The following is a 15,860-nucleotide window of genomic DNA, read 5'->3' as shown; positions in this document are numbered from 1 at the left end:
TTGTTTGAAGCACATAAAAACTTCGGACTTCGCTTTAAGCGGAAATACCCATGCATGCCTGGAGTAATCATCAATGAAAGTCACAAAGTACAGGTAATTGCCCAAGGACGGAGTTTGCATGGGCCCACAAACATCACTATGCACAAGCTGCAACCTGCATGTGGCCCTAACTGAACCATCCTTTGGAAACTTAGAACGCTGCATTTTACCCAGAATACAGCCTTCACAAACATGTTTGACAGGTGCTTCAAGAGGCGGCAAAGAAGCAACCATATCAGATTTCTGCAAACGCAGCAAACTGGCAAAATTCAGATGACCAAAACGTGCATGCCAAAGTTTTGCATCTGAAATAGCCCTTGAATCTACAATAGCATTTGCAAAATTTTATCCACACTTGTCATACAAAGTGAGCTTATACAGCCCACGGCACAAAAGCCCAGATGCAACAATTTCATCACCAAAACTGAGATCATGAACTGTACATCTGTCATCCACAAATTTGACTACAAGTCCAAGTCTAGCAAGTGCGGATACAGACAAGAGATTCTTCTTGATCCCAGGTACATAAAGTGCATCAACAAGTGTGAAGGAACTGCCATTAGCAACAGTGAGCACAATCTTTCCAACTCCCTGAACTGGATAAGAGGCGTTGTTAGCACAAGTGACTGAATTCCCATGAGGGACAGACTCGAGAGAGGTAAACAATTCACGATGTGAGGTAATGTGCTTTGTAGCACCACTGTCGAAATACCACACATGTGAATCTGCAGCAACTGACAAGCATGCATCATGGACAGCAGGATTGTAAGTGCACTCTGCGCTAAAAGCCCATTCTGCATCAACATCAGCATCACAATCTCCTTTCATAGAAGACTCAACAATGGCTGCATTTGTAGTGGAACCAGCATTTGCAGTGGAACCACCCTCTTTCTTCTTAGCCTCTTTGGCCTTCAACTTAGGACACGACTTGATCAAGTGATCATTGGCTTTACAATAATGGCAACGCATCTTCTTTTTGCCCTTATCACCAGAATTGCCAGACGAAGTGCTGCCACCAGAAGCATTAGGAACAGAATTTTTGCCACTCACAGCAGAACCATAAGAAGTGGCTGCATTACTGCTACCACCCTTTCTTTGAGAAGCAATAAAAGCCTGTTCAACTGCACGCTGCCTAGTCCTGTTTTTTCTAGAAAGTGACTCTTGCAACAGCAATGTGCATAATGCATCAAACTTGACAACTTCAGGATTTCCTTGGGTCATCAGTCTCCAAGTACTAGCAAAAGTCTGGTAGGAATCTGGTAAGGCATCAAGAACAGTCTACACAAGGGAACTGTCCGAAATGACTTCACCTGCAGAAATGGGTTGCTCATTGATATCCTTGACACTAGCAAGGAAAGTGTCCATATCATCTTCCTCATGCATAATCTTTGACTCTAGCTCTTTACGCAGCAAAGCAATTTTAGCCTCATTGCGGCTTGCATAAAGACCTGCTAGAATATCCCAAGCCTGTTTTGCAGATTTTGCTGAACAGATGTGAGGAATAATGGTGCGCTTCACAGACAACGCAATCAATGCATGAGCCTGCGCATCCTTAACATCCCAACGAGCTTGTTCTGCCGTAGGCCAAACAACTCTAACAGCTGCAATCCTTGCAGCAAGACCCGCAACATCCTCAACATCGCCTACATCTTCAGAACCAGGACGTACATCAATGCCCTGCACAATGTTCCAGACACCTTTTGACACAAGAACATGTTGCATCATATAAGCCCACATAGGGTAGTTGTCCCCATCCAACCTGTCCTCAGCAGCAAACATCCTGAACACATCTGTGTTGTTGTTGTCAGCCATGGTAAATGCTGCACCTGATGTGAAAACTGCCCGAAAATAGGAGAAATGGAGCGGGAACAACTTGTGCTATATAGCACAAACCGTAGAAGACTATAAGGCACCTGTTATGCAGAAAACGGCACTGACAAAAAATCTGCACAAAATGACGAAATAGCCTGTGCAGTACTGCCGAAACGGAGGCCGAAATGAGCCCAAATCAAAATTCTGAGCAGACCGAGCTCTTAGAGTTCTCCCAAAATATTTGTCGACCTGCGAACGCTCGCCAAAGCTCACTGAAATCGGAGAAAGTGAGCAGGCATGTGCTGGAGCAGCTGGCGACTAAGCCCGGGAGGACGTGACCTGCTCTGATACCAATTGTTGGAATTAGGGTTGCAGAGAAACACACAGCTTGGAGAAGACGAAGGAAGCTCAAGGCACACAATAGAGAGTGTGTTACTTAGTGTGCAATGGAAAGATAGTTAGCCCTAGAGTGATGGGCGTATATACAATGCACGGGGGGAAAAACCTCCTAAAGAGGGAAAAAATGCCCCGGCGGTCCTAGTGTGTTCACACACATCACTACCACATGTATATGGTAACACATAATCATTGGATCTTCCTTATTTGCCATCAAACAAGAAGACTCCATCTTCTCAATGAATGCATCAGCGTCCTCACCTACATGACCATAGAACCTTGGAAACTTTGTCACCATAGCCATCAAAGCTGTCAATTGAAGGTCACTTGAAGAAGATCCTCCGTGGGGGCACCAAAACAATGTTGGGAAACAAGCAAACTGGAACACCTCTATAGTTATGTCACCCAAGAGCATTGAAAGAGCACTACAAGAACCAAAACAGCTTTGGAGAATCCCTTTGAAACACCACAAGTCCAACAAGAGTAGTCCCCTTGGGAATTTACTAGCCGTCGCCCACCCAAGAGACTATGTCACATAGGAGAAAAACCCTACCAAAGCATGGATTTACAGCACACGCCGACCAATGCATATGAAGACAAGGGCCTCTCCTTTCACCATTGAACATCACAAACCCACAACTTCAACATCAATTCCACAATTCATACATACATGCCCTCCCAATCTGCCTGCACACAATTTGCCACTAGGTTGCCATAGCCATAGCCCCAATAGTCCCCCGCCTCTGATCTCAAGCACAAGCACGGTCTTGGTCTTGGTCTTAATCTTTTGATAGTAGTTATGCTTGGCTTTACATATATACCCTACTCCTTGAAGGGGGGAATGGGGCATGTGGGATAAAGGCTTCACCTTTCCCTCCACAAGCCTCCCTTCAACTTTCACTTCCATCCACTTGGCTAGGTAGGAAATGCTTGTTTCGAAGGTCACAGGCACCTCATGAGGTCAAAAACCATGTTTGTAAAGTGCACCAAGATCCTCTAAGCGATATACTTGTTTTCAGCTATTGCATGCCCTAATCTGCATAGCGAGTGACAAAAAAAGAGAAAACATAAGAAAACGACTAACAAACCGAAACAACAAAACACAAAAAGAAAAGTTAAAAAAAAGTGTTTTGAGTGCTTACCTACGCTTGTAAGATATTGATATCACATGTACTTATGCTCTGGATGAGTATTAGAGTTGAAGCAATTAGAGAGTGTCTTAAATTATGTGGGAAGCCATTATCCACCCACGTTAGGTTTCAAGCATAGGCTGGGATACCCAATGTAGTGCGACCCAAACCAGAATGTACATACTCACAACCGAGTGCTAGTGTGTTTAGTTGCCTAATGGAAACCATTAGTCGAGCCACTTGTTCGGAGCTTACAAACAACTAGTGAAGTAAATGAAGGCAACAGGGAGGTAGATTTGCCTTTCACATCTCATGTAGACCTTATACTCCCCAAGAGTGGTCATGTTGATATCCTACCCCTTGGATTCACTCAAGACCCTACAAAGCAATCACCCTCTAAAGTTCTACTACCTGAATGGTAGGAGTCTTGTGGAAGTACAAGAAGTCAAATAATACATGCAAGCAACTAGGAAGAAGGAAATTGAGAGCTTACGTATGATAGAACTAATGTCGAGCCATGAAGGCAAAGATCCCTATAACAACATTCATGCCAATCGAGCAATCGAGTGCTCCTGCATGTTTCATCCAAAGTGGAAAGCTTAATTACCCCACTTGGTGATATTTCTTCAATAAAGTAAAGGGGGCATTGCCCTCAAGGGGGTCACTATCTAAAACCTATATATCGCGTGTGTTCAAGGACTATTTATAAAATCGCTTAGCTGCGAGCTTCTCACCATTAAAAGGGACCCTTTTCCTATTCAATCTATAACTTTTTTCAAGATCATTTTTTCAACACCCTTCTGTATGTGAAAATGTGAGAAAATATAAAATAAAATAATCCTTATTGTTCACGTGATAGGAATTTTTTTATTGTAGTGGCCCCAAGTCATTGCCCTTTTTTTTGGAAAATTTGGAATGTGTTGTTTGAGGGAATATACCAATACTAGGCCTCCTTGCTTAAACTCCTTTATCAAGTTGGGATCAAAGCATCGTTTCTTTTTCCTTTTCTGGGCATAGATGTGTGCAATGGCTATGAGCCTTTGCTCATCCAATCTTTCTAGTTCCTCTAGTGTATTTGATAATTCGTGGCTAGTCTATTCTAGTTTCTCAGCCACTCTTAGATTGGGTAACATGAAATCTATCATAAATTTTGCATCTAGGACATAGACGAGGTTGAATTGTGTAGTGTCTAAATTAGTATTTTATGCTACCTAATATAGCTAAAGTGCAGAATGTAACTACATTTCCTAGTCGGTCCTTCTTAAGCTAACTATTTTTGTGAGAATCGTACTAAATATCTTTTGGTGTGTTAAGCTTGATTTTTTGCTTGTGGGTGATAGGGAGCATACTTATTATGTATTATCATAAACTCATTCAAGAAGTGGGTGCCCCTATCACTCACAAGTTCAATGGGTAAGCCATATCTCCTAAAGAAATTTTTATACAAGAAAGGAGATATCATGCATGCATCATTTTTTCTCATGGCCTTTGCTTTCGCTCACTTTGTCAAGTCACCAGTAGCCACAATGATGTATTGAGCTTGACTCTTGTAAGACAACGGTTGTATTGGACCTACAAAGTCGATGCCCCATTTGGCAAATGCCTGAGTCCCCACATCATTGGTCTTGAAGGCGTTTGGTCTCCTTTTTGTGGCACTTTTTCCCTTTGGCAGGGATTGCATCCTTTAACATACTCCTTGGCATAAGAGAATAGTGTAGGCCACCACATTCCATCCATCATTATTGATTAAGAAGTGGTGCCAGCAACTGATAAATGTCCCCTTCCTAAGAAAGCATGCTCTTATTTGAGAATAGGAATGTACTCATCCTCATAAGTGCATGAACAAAGTTTCATATCTTTGACTCATTTATATAGCTAGCCCTCCATTAGAGCATAATCCCTAGCTTTTATTTCCACCTCTCTTTGCATTTGTTTTCTCCATGTCTTGAGCAAAATTCTTGTGGTGATATTCCACTAAATATCATCCCCATTGAGGTACAATAGATATATTGAGCATAGTAGCATATGGTATGGGTGATTTCTCATGAAATTGGGTGCATATCAACATACTAATGAACATTTGTCCTCATTGATGGCCAATACACTACTAACTATTAAAGTCTTTTAGCGGTTTGGTCCTTTGCAAAGTGCCATCTTGTTATGATATTATGTGCTTGTTGCAAACATAGTTGCTATTCGTAGGGTTCACTGCACAGATTCATCATCCCATCAGGGTTCCTCCAATATAGTCTTTCTATAAGTAATTGATACATTGTTGATTGTTCAATTAGTAAGTTGAATTTAGCAAAATAGGAATATATATGTCAAATTATACTATGGTCAACAATGTGACCATGTATGCAAACCATTTTGGTATTATTTCTATTGTGAACAAATAGGCATCTTGTATATCATTACCTATCCCCCTTGGTACTTTTCTAGATGTAACCCTTGAGAGGTGGTCAACCCAAACATGTGTTGTACCCTTCTTTAACTCAATGGTGAAATTGAATTCCAATATTATTATGAACCATCTCACTATTCTTCCTATCATAAAATCTAATATCTAAACAACCCAAATGATTTTCTCATATTAAACTGATCATTTAATGTGGGAGAATAAACGAGAACAAGGGTTAGAATATAGACATGTGCTTATGGTTCTGCCTCAACACGGGGCCAAGGTTAAAGGGGTCCAAATGAGAGATGGTTTGTTAAAGAGCAATGCTACCTAATGGAGCTTAAAGACCTTAGGGTTAGAATATAGACATGTGCTTATGGATCTGTCTCAACACGGGGCCAAGGTTAAAGGGGTCCAAATTAGAGATGGTATGTTAAAGAGCAATGCTACCTAATGAAGCTTGAAGACCTTAGGGTAGCTTCATTAAAGTCCTCCAAAAGTTAGTGTTAAAAATTAGTTTGACCTTAGGCAAGCTAGGGCTGATCTTGAGGTGGGAATTATACCCAAGCATGAGGTGCTTGTCGGCTTGCTAAAACTAAAGTGCTTAAAGTGTTTGTGGGAAACTTTCCCAAGCTTGAGGTGATTCTCATGCTTAAATGACTAAGGTTCTTGAAGTGTTCAATTCAAAGATAAACTCTCAAGAGGCATAAACGGTTTCCATGCTTAAATGACTAAGTGATTGAAGTGTTCAATTAAAACCAAATGACTTAAGAAGCATAAAAGACACATGTCAAAATCCTCCACATGTGGCCCTCATGATGTGCTTGAATCCTATTGGATAGGCTTTAAAGGGGTCCAATGAGAATTTAGATGTGTAAAAATAAATAATTAAGTGCTTTCTCTCAAAGAGGAAAAAGAGGACACATGTCCAATGAAATAATTAAATAATAAGAGAGAGAGAGAGGTATAATCTCCCCCCCCCCACACACACACACACATTCTCTCATTGTGTGGAGTACAAAGTGCAAGAGCTCCATCTCCTTCTCCAAGCTTGTTGAGAAGTGGAGAGCCTACACCAACACTCTTGGCTATGGAATGCAAATCCAAACAAGAGTCATGATTCATTGCTTAAGCTTACCATCTTTTTCATCTTCATTACTATGCTATTGTTCTATGCTAAGCAAGAAGAGTGATGATAAGTGAAGAACTAATTCTTTCTCCTATGGATGATTCTTCTTCCTCTTCCCTACCCTCATTCCCAGCTCTCTCCACCTTCGAAGGTGTTTGAGGCCTTGGGACTGAGACTTGGGATAGTTAATGCTTTTTGCAAAGTTTATGGTATGCTTGTGATGCATGAAGCTTTCCATCTTCATTGCATCACCTAGGTCACAAGAAACACAAAGATTGTATCGTATCAAGTCTCTCTTGATGGGAGAATCTATAATACAAATGCCTCTTGGAGGGGGTTCCGGCTCCAAGTAAATCCGGTCCTCAACTATTGTCATGTTCTCTAATATACTCTCTCTCTCTCTCTCTCTCTCTCTCTCTCTCTCTCTCTCTCTCTCTCTCTCTCTCTCTCTCTCTCTCTCTCTCTCTCTCTTGCAGAAGTATTGTTCATGCCAAGTTAATCAAGTACTATGTTTATGTTGCTACCATCAATTAAGTTCACCCTCTATGTTCTTAAAGTAATCTCTCAAAAATTCTCACTCTAATTCTCTTAATTTCACTATTCTCAAAGTTCATAGACCATTTCAATTACATTGGTATCAGAGCATTTGGTTTCTCTTTTCTTGCTTGAGGAGAGAGGTCCTTAAGTAACCTATTAGTGGTTGATTTTGTTAATTATATTAGGGTAAGTGGGACTGCTATCTATTATGGATTTTGTTGAGCCCACTGTGTGGGATATGGTGCACACCTCCGGAGATTTGGTCCTAATAATGGGGTCTTTGAAGACTTGCCTACGGCTTTACCATTATGGTAAATGCATAGGAAGTCAAAAGGAGCTATCCCTCGGCAATTTTGCAATGTTAGACCCATCCCACTACTCTCTATAATTAACCAATTCGAGTTGTGGGTGTAGATACTTAAGTGCTTATTTTCAAAGGCTAAGAGGAGTAGCAACTAAGGTTTTGAATTGCCAAAGAATACACTAGTCACATGAAGGTGCTAATGATGATGCCCACATGTTTATCAATTATCTTGTTACTAGGTTGCATCAAGCTATGGGCAACCATACTTTGCAAGCCAAATTTACTCAGCAACTTTGTGCTTATGGGATTTCCCTTCCTCTCCAAGAGGAGAGAGAGCTTAGGAGGCCTCTTGATGAGACCCCCAAAAGAAGACTCTCTCCCATACGAGAGGATGAATCCAAAGAACAATAAAGTAATGAATCCGTAAGTTCCTCTAAAGATGTGGCTCCACAAAGACGACGGTCTAGACGATCGCCAACTCCTCCCATGAGGAAACGGTCAACACATAGTCCTTCTCCTCGTCACTCCGAAAGGGAAGAGAGCAAACAAAGGAAGAAAAGGTCAAGAAAGAGGTCACCCTCTTCTCCTTCTTATTCACCTTTCTCCTCTCTTGACGAAATCTATGGCTATTCTCCTAGAATATACAAGAGGGGAGGACATCGCAAATCATACCCTACATTGGCGAAGATCACAAAATCTCGTAAAGTTCAAAGAGGGAGGAAAGAGTATCTCTTTTCTCACCTATGATGGCACCTTTGGTGCCACCGACAAAGTATTGGCTTCATCCAACAATTTGATGCGGCCTTTGGAGACGAGGGCTTCAGGGAGTCCTCCAAGCTATGCCATGTAGCTATGCACTTCCAAAAATCAGCTCGTCAATGGTGGGCTAGCCTTTGTGGCAACGGTGAAGCCCCAAAGACATGGAAAACTCTACGAGTTTCCATCATGAAGCAATTGCTTGCAAGCGATGCAAAGGACAAAGTACTTATCGAATTGGCACAGTTTGAAGCTTCTCTCACATGAGTCTATTCACAAATATGTGGACAAGTTTTGGGATTTACATCTCAAGGCTACTAGTAGTCTTCCAAAAGATAGACTTTGTCGAGCAAAAGGAACATTTCTTTGTGGATTATCTGAAGAAATGGCCGAGTATGTCAACTCTTAATGGCCTGGTTCTATCACCGAAGTAATCCACCACACCATGGTTGCTTCCCGCATCAATTTCCAACAAGGGGCTAGACGGAATGTCAAACCCATGGAAAACAAAAACAAAAATGATGCAAAGGGGAAAACCAATGCCAAAATTCTTCCCAAGGCACTTCCTACAACAACAACAACAACAACAATAGGTCCAAGGAGAAAAGTGTTTACAAAGGTAAAAACAAACTCTCTCATGAAGCGCTTGAATCTTTTTGCAAGGACCATAAGTGTTTTAAGTGTGGGGAACAAGGACATGGATATCATTCTTGCCCCAAGAAAAATGCTCGCAATGAGACTCCTAGGGCTTCCACCATCGAAGCTCCAAAAGAGGATACGCATTGCAAAGGATCATCTCTCTCCTATTCTTGGGGAAAGGTAAGGGAGCATGATACCTTCATCTTGTTTGACCCTGGTTCTACTCACAAATTCATATCAATGGAGCTAGCCACCAAGTTGGGCATTCAAGCTTTTGAGATGGGAGATATTGTAACAACTGACACAGCTTTCAAGGGATAGCAAGCCTCTGTTACTCCCTTGATTGGGAAGTTGAGGCTTCATGTCCAAAGCTATGTTGTCAAAGAAGACTTTTTGATCTCTCCTCGCGAACAGGAGGATGCTATCCTAGGGGTGCCATGGTATGATTGCATGGCTGCCAACATGAAGATCCCTAAATGGAGAATCTACCTCACCTACAGGGGGAAGAACATGTATATAGATGCTAATGAGTCTGATCGTACTATGCCACTTGTAAATTCACCATCTTTAGATAAGTCAATGAAAAGCTCGCTTTCTGTCCGTACATGATTTTTGTCAAAGAATCCGTTAATGACGCTAACGATTTATCAAATGAAAAGGGTAGGAATCAAGAAGAGTTAGACTTTTCTACTTTTCTAAATGGATTCCAAGATGTTTTCATCAATGATATCCCTATGGACTTACCTCCAAAACGAGGGGTCGATGACCATTGAATTGAGCTCCTACCAAGAAGCTCACCGCCTAACAAGCCTCCTTATTGAGTTTCCCAAGCTCAATAAGAGGAGATCACGAGGCAAGTACAAGAATTGGTAGACAAAGGGATGGTGAGGCCTAGTTCCTCTCCCTTTTGTTCTCCAGTCCTTTTAGTGCAAAAGAAAGATGGTACATACCGTATGTGTGTGGATTATCAAGCACTAAACCATATCACTATCAAAAACAAATTTCTCATGCCTCGGGTAGAAGATATGTTTGATAAGCTACAAGGCTCTACCTACTTCAGTAGGACTGACCTTAAAAGTGGCTATCATCAAATAAGGATAGTGGATGAAGATATCCTAAAGACCGCGTTTCGCACAATGTTTGGTCTTCATGAATACCTAGTCATGCCTTTTGGCTTGACCAATGCACCTGGCATATTCAATCATTTGGTGGAGAAAATATTTAGACCCTACAGCAAGTTCACTAGAGTGTTCTTTGATGATATCATCATCTACTCCAAGTCCTTGGAGGAACACAAGCAACATCTCCAAGTGATTTTTCAAGCATTAAGGGGAACAAGCTTTTTCTCAACCAAAAGAAAACTTAATTTTTCCTTCAAGAGATTCAATACTAAGGTCATATTATTTCTCAAGATGGTATCCCTATGGATCCATCGAAGTTAGAGGTAATAAAAGCATGGCCTAATCCAAGGAATCTACATGAACTAAGAAGCTTTATTGGTATGTGTGTATACTATAGACACTTCATAGCAAAATTTTCTCAAATAGCAGGACCATTACATGACTTAACAAAGAAGAACGTTAAAGTATTCATGGATTTCTATGGAGCAAAATGATTTTGACAAGCTCAAAGAGAAGCTTACCTCAATCCTCATGCTTCGGATCTCTCAAAGCCATTTGAGGTCCAATGTGATGCCTGTGGTGATTGCCTTGGAGCAGTCTTGCTTCAAGAAGGGCATACCATAGCATATGAGAGTCAAAGGCTCAATACGATGAACGGGTCTTGTACATTTATGAAAAAGAGCTTTTAGCTATTCTACATGCCGTAGACACATAGAAGCACTATTTATTGTGGACTCCATTCATTTTATGAACAGACCACCAAAGTCTCAAGTACTTCATGACGCAAACCAAGCTTTTTGACAAACAGATGAGGTGGGAAAATTTCCTTTCGCAATTTTACTTTCATATTGCTCACTTTGCTGGTAGGCACAATCAAGTGGCCGATGCACTTTCATGATGACCAAACGTCAATGCAGTGTCTATAGCAACTCACAATGATCTATCTTCTATGATAGATGAGTATGCTACTGACCTTGACTTTAAAGATGTAATGTCATCCCTTGCTTTGGAAACGAAAGAGGAACCATTTACCTTGAAGGATGGTTATCTTCTCCATGGAAATAGGCTATGTGTTATCCACTCCCTTCGTGAGAAAGTCATTTATGAATCCCATGCCCCTCCCTATGCGGGATATAGAGGCATTCCACCTACTCTTCGAGGAGTAGAGACGTACTTATGTTGGCCTACCATGAAAGTGGACATACAAGAGTATGTTTCAAAATGTGTGGTATGCCAAAAGACTAAGTATGATAGAGGCAAGAAACCTGGATTACTCCAACCATTTTCAATCCCTAATTCACCATGAGAGAGTATATCCATGGATTTTATCTTTGGATTACCCAAGTCTATCCATGGGAATACGAGAATATGGACAATAGTCAACAGGTTTAGCAAGCAAACACACTTTATTCCTATCAAAAAGACTATTAAGCCACACCAAATGGCAACCATCTTCATATCTCAGATTTTCAAACATCATGGATTACCAACATCCATCGTGTCAATATAGAGATCCTAGAATGACCAGTAATTTCTGGAAAGGTCTCTTTGAAATCTAGGTACAAGATTGAATTTCTCTTCGGCCTACCACCCACAAATGGATGGCCAAAGTGAGATAGTTAATCTTACGATACTAGATCTACTAAAAACTTATGTTACAAAAGTAGATCAACGATCACAATTGGAGAAGTATTTACCTCTTGTAGAGTATGCGTACAATAATATTGTCCATACTACTACAGGAAAAGCATCTTTTGAGATCATAGTGGGAAGACCTAAAAGTCCCTTGCTATTTAAAGTACATGGGAAGATCTTCGCTGCTGATGACTATAGCCGTGACCTACAAGAATATTTTCAAAAGGTTAAGGAGGCTATATCCATCTCTCAACAAAGAAAAAAATTTGTTGCTGACAAGCACAGAAGGGCCTTAATGTTTAAAGAAAATGATTGGATCTTACTTAAGTTTTGCAAGGCTCGATTGAGGCAAACGACGGGCAAAAATCCTACGGGCCATCAAAAGTATTATGCTAAATTAGCAAAAAGATACTATCGTCCTTTTCAAATCTTGAAGCGAATCAATGACATGGCTTATCAACTAAAGTTGCCCAACCATTGGCTCATACACAATGCTTTTCATGTGAGCCTACTTAAGCCCTAAAGTAGAGCCACCAAGAGAACCAATTATTAAAGACCCTCCAGAAATCGAAGACCAAGAAGAGGTGCTACATCCAAAGCTATCCTTCGGCATGAAGACAAGGTACTACGGCATGGTAAGATTATCCGATGGTATCTTATTAAGTTCAAAAACTATCCTTTTGAAGATGCTAGATGGATGCAAGGAATGCAGCTTAAGGATAGTATGAACCTTGTCAATGCTTACAATGTTGCACTAGAGTAAGCAAATGTAAATGCTTTCTAAATAAACAATGTTTTTGTCTTATAAGACTAATCCTCTTTTGTGCACAAATACAAATAGTATGCATGCTTAGAATCATGTTTGTGATGACGACGTCACTCAAACACCAAATAGAATTTGTCACTCTACTTTGGGAGTATGATATGGACTAAAGAGCAGACATGCTTGCGGTAGCTACGTCTCCCAAGCACCAAATGGATTAGTCATCCATTTTGGAATGATGTCGTAGGATGAAAAGGGATCCTCTACCCGCTAAGAAACATAGACTAATGACTAAGACTTTATCTCTTCTACCTCATAGTCAAGGACGACTATGATTTCAAGAGAGAGCTAACTATGATTTCAAGAGAGAGCTAATGTCATAAAATCTAATATCTAACCAACCCAAATAATTTTCTCATATTAAACTGATCATTTAATGTGGGAGAATAAATGGAAATGGGTTAGAATATAGACATATGCTTATGGATCTGTCTCAACATGGGGCCAAGGTTAAAGGGATCCAAATAAGAGATGGTCTGTTAAAGAGCAATGCTATCTACTGGAGCTTAAAGACCTTAGGGTTAGCTTCATTAAAGACCTCCAAAAGTTAGTGTTGAAAATTTCTTTGACCTTAGGCAAGCTAGGGCTAACCTTGAGGTGGGAATCCTACCCAAGCATGAGGTGCTTGTCGGCTTGCTAACTAAAGTGCTTAAAGCGTTTGTGGGAACCTTTCCCAAGCTTGAGGTGATTCTCATGCTTAAATGACTAAGGTTCTTGAAGTGTTCAATTCAAAGATAAACTCTCAAGAGGCATAAACGTTTTCATGCTTAAATGACTAAATGCTTGAAGTATTCAATTCAAACCAAATGACTTAAGAAGCATAAAAGACACATGTCAAAATCCTCCACATGTGGCCCTCATGATGTGCTTGAATCCTATTGGATAGGCTTTACAGGGGTCCAATGAGAATTTAGATGCATAAAAACAAATAATTAAGTTCTTTCTCTCAAAGAGGAAAAAGAGGACACATGTCCAAATGAAATAATTAAATAATACGAGAGAGAGAGAGAGAGAGAGAGAGAGAGGTATACTCTCCCCCCCAAACCCCCCCCCCCCCCCCCCACGCCCACACACACATACATTCTCTCATTGTGTGGAGTGAAAAGTGCAAGAGCTCCATCTCCTTCTCCAAGCTTGTTGAGAAGTGCACCAACACTCTTGGCTATGGAATGCAAATCCAACCAAGAGCCATGCTTCAATGCTTAAGCTTGCCATCTTCTTCATCTTCATTACTATGCTATTATGCTATGCTAAGCAAAAAGAGTGATGATAAGTGAGGAACTATTTCTTTCTCCTATGGATGATTCTTCTTCCTGTTCTCTATCCTCATTCCCCACTAGCTCTCTTCACCTTCAAAGGTGTTTGAGGCCTTGGGACTGAGGCTTGGGATAGTTTATGTTTTTTGCAAATTTTATGGTATACTTGTGATGCATGAAGCTTTCCATCTTCATTGCAGCACCTAGGTCACAAGGAACACAAAGATTGTATTGTATCAAGTCTCTCTTTATGGGAGAATCTATAATACAAACACCTTTTGGAGGGGGGACTGGCTCCAAGTAAATCCGGTCCTCAACTATTGTCATGCTCTCTAATAATCTCTCTCTCTCTCTCTCTCTCTCTCTCTCTCTCTCTCTCTCTCTCTCTCGCAAAAGTATTGTTCATGCCAAGTTAATTAAGTACTATGTTTATGTTGATACCATCAATTAAGTTCACCCTCTATGTTCTCAAAGTAATCTCACAAAAATGCTCATCAATTATACTTCCCGTGTTGTAAGGCATGTTAAATGTAATCAAATAGAGCACTATTTGGTGGTCAACAAAGAACGAAAATTTGTTGGACATTAGATCATGCTTGAACTTCTCGATGGAATATATCATACCTGAGTCCTTCTCGTTTAGTTGTGGTGTTTTTTTTTTGCAATATCTAGCTGCCCAGTGCTTGCATAGCAAAGTGGAAAATCCATAGTCCCTTCGTTCAGCCGAGCTATAATATAGCCTATAGCATAATTGGATGCATCCACATGCACATGGAATTTTTGTTTCAATTAGGTGCCTTTAGAATTGGTGTAGCTACCAAAGATACCTTCAATTTTTCAACGACTCTTTGCATCCATCAGTCCAACTGAAATGAGTGATAAGTGCATATAAGGGCTTTGCCACTACATCATACATGTCAATGAATCGGTGGTAATATCTGCAATGTCCCATGTGCATTTTCGCTTCCCTTACTATGATCAATCATGGCAATTCCATGATAGACTTGATCCACTCAAGATTCCATGTTTTGATACTATGTGCCCTAGGATCTTACCTTGTCATCCCATGAATACACACTTTTTAGGATTTAGGCAAATCCTATACAATCAACATATCTCAAAGACTTTTGTCAAATGATTTATAAAATTATATAATCCTCCCAACAAGGATGAGTGTACACAAAGGTTGTCCACATAAACTTCTAAGAATATCCTTATTAGTTACTCCTTGATGGCATGGCTCATTATTTATTGGAAAGTAGTTGGAGCATTTTATGTTGAGGCTCATGAATGTAAAGCTAGTTTGTTATACCCCAAGAATCCATCCCAAAAACTATAAGCTTCTTTACCAACTACTCTCTCGTGAACATGCTCTACGATTGGCAAAGGGTAATTATACCTTATGGTGGTTTCATATACCTTCTTGATATTCATGTAAACATGTAGTTTCTCAAAAAAATTGGATACAAACATAGTCGATGACACCCCATCTGTATGTTTGATCTCATAAATGAATTCAACCTCTCCAAGATTTCTATATCCTCTAATTTTCTTGGAAAATGTCTCATTAGAGATGTAAGGTCTGTATCTCAAGGTTTGGCATCATCCTTCATTGAAATTGTTTGTTGAAAAATCTCTAGGTCCACCCTTTTAAAGTCTTTATATGACCACATGAATACATCTTGGTATTCTTTTAGGGTTTTGATGAGTATTACATCTTCTCTCGAGGGACATTGAGCACTAGTCATCTCTCCCTTTTAACCAAGAGGGGGTCCGAAAGCCTCATAGTTTTGTCTCCTCCAATGTATTGGTGTGAGTAGATACAAACATGTATTGTCTTTTTTGTGTATGGCTTGTTTGAACCGAGCCTAGGGGTGCATTC

Source organism: Adiantum capillus-veneris, chromosome 18 (assembly GCF_014529385.1).
Source record: "Adiantum capillus-veneris isolate H3 chromosome 18, ASM1452938v2, whole genome shotgun sequence".
Classification (NCBI taxonomy): Eukaryota; Viridiplantae; Streptophyta; class Polypodiopsida; order Polypodiales; family Pteridaceae; genus Adiantum; species Adiantum capillus-veneris.
Note: the sequence above shows the minus strand (reverse complement) of the source record.